The 2377-nt window shown below is 39.8% G+C and overlaps 1 pseudogene; it reads left to right on the top strand.

Annotated features, from left to right (window-relative positions):
- Positions 1 to 1050: 1050 nt before the first annotated feature.
- Positions 1051 to 1843, top strand: LOC102830709 (annotated as a pseudogene).
- Positions 1844 to 2377: the final 534 nt, after the last annotated feature.

The following is a 2377-nucleotide window of genomic DNA, read 5'->3' on the forward strand; positions in this document are numbered from 1 at the left end:
TCCCGTAAAGATTTACACCCTCGGAAACCCTGTACAGGGTCGCTATGGGTCGGACCCGACTCGATGGCACTTAACAACAACAACAACAACAAATTAATATAATAATCAAAGTAATCACAATAATAAATATGTATATACCATCTTTGCACATGAAATTGGAAAGGATTTTTTATTATATTATTGAATTAAAGAGTGAAGGTTAGGGAAACTCTGGATCCTGGTGTAGCACTATGGGTAAATGTACTAGACTGCAAGGTTGCTTTGAACAGCAAAGTTGGTGGTTCAAGTTTACCAGCCACTCCTCAGAAACCCTATACAGGGTTGCTATGGGTTGATACTGACTTGAAGGTACTTAACCACAAACAACAGCAAGCAATTCTCTGGATGCAAACAGTTAGTGTATTGGGCAGCTAACTGAAAAATTGGAGCTTTACGTTCACCCAGAGGTGCCTTAGAAGAAAGGTCTGGTGAGCTCGCTCCTTCTGAAAAATCAGCAAATGAAAACCTTATGAACCACAGTTCAACTCTAACACCCATGGAGTCACCATGAGATGGAATTAACACAGTAGCAACTAGTTTGTTTGTTTGTTTTAAGCAATTCTCTATATTACGATTCCTAGTCACTGTGTTCAACACATAGAGAGGGAAGCACCACAAAATAATACAGTCCCATCAGCTTCAGTCCCTGCTTAAAAAGCAGAGCTCCCCTGTCAACTGCAATAGAGTTATACTGTGAGCAACAACCAAACCATTATTGTTTTAAGTCATAGAGATTTCAGGGTACTTGTTACTTTTATATAATACAATTTATCTTGACTAACACAGTAATTTATATTAAGAAGACAAGTATGAATTTATATAAATATTCAGATTTAAAAAATTAATGTTATAAATTGGAAACAACCTGAAAGCCCCACAATATAGTCTATTAAAATTACAAGTGGGCAAAATGCTCAAGCGGTGGCAGACTGGCAAGGCCCTCCAGACACAGTAATCTTCCCTTTTCCTGCCATTCCACCCACTCTCGAGCTCAGCCACTGAGCAACTACCATGGCTCCTCAGCACTGCCCAAATCTAAAGGTGCCCTTCTCCTGCACCACAACCAAATGGCTGCACCGCCCTCCCATGGGTCCTATCCCTCTCCCCGGAAGGTACCACCATCCTGTTGCCACTAGTCCTGTGGGCTTCAGAATCCACCTCCACGATGATCAGGTGAAAGAGCTTGTTCTGGACAACTGTCAGTCCAATGAAGGAAAAATCTTAGGCCTCGCAGATGGATTTGAAGAACTGGTGTTTTTAAGTATAATCAATGAGGCCTCACCTCAGTCGCAAACCTACCAAACTTCAATTTAAGCTTGAACTAAGTGATAACAGAATCTCATGTGTCCTAGAAGTATTGGCAGAACATAACACATCTAAATTTAAGTGGAAACAAAATTAAAGACCTCAGCACAATAGAGCCTCTGAGAATTTAGGAAAGAAACCTCAAGAGCGTAGACCTTTTCAACTGTGAGGTTAGCAACCTGAATGATTACCGAGAAAATGTGTTCAAGCTCTTCCTGCAACACTCTTAGCTCGATGGCTATGATCAGGATGCCTGGACGATGAGGATGAAGAGTAAGGGCAGGAAGAATAAGATGAAGATGCTCAGATAGTAGAGGATAATCAGGATAATGAGGAAAAGGAAGAAGATGAAGAGGACGATGTGAATGGAGAGAAGAAGGATGAAAAAAGTTATAAAGACAAAGCACTAGATGAAGAGAAAGATTAAGATCTTGGTGAAGATGAAAGGAGTCAGAAGCAAAACTGAGAACCTGAAGATGAGGGAGAAGATGATGAGTAAATGGAATAACCTATTTTGAAAAATTCCTATCATGATTTGACTGTTTTTACCCGTGTCCCCTCACCCAAATCCTGATCCCGGAAACCTATTTTTTTTGTGTGGGATTGTAACGTTGCTATGGGAACAAGATGGGAAAAGTGTAGTGGGGGGTATGGGGGAGGGATGGCGGGACAAGGTAGAATAAAATACTATTTTTACTGCCATACACACAAAAAATTCCATGTGGAATATCTATATATACCGAGCTCTGTTCGCATAGTCGTTATGAGTTGAGCTGCTAAACTCAAAGTGAGCAGTTTGAATCTACCAGCTGTTCTGTAGGAGAAAGATGAGGCTTTCTGCTCCCATAAAGATTTACAGCTTTGGAAACCCTGTACAGGGTCGTTATACGACTCCACAGCACATAATCAATCAATCAATATCTATATATGCTGCTATTAAAATATTGTACATATATATTTATTGCAAAATAAGACTCATGATATAACATTGAATGAATAAACTGGGTTATAAAAATATTTACAGTACAATCCA

This window comes from Chrysochloris asiatica, unplaced genomic scaffold (genome assembly GCF_000296735.1).
Source record: "Chrysochloris asiatica unplaced genomic scaffold, ChrAsi1.0 scaffold00051, whole genome shotgun sequence".
NCBI classification, from domain to species: domain Eukaryota; kingdom Metazoa; phylum Chordata; class Mammalia; order Afrosoricida; family Chrysochloridae; genus Chrysochloris; species Chrysochloris asiatica.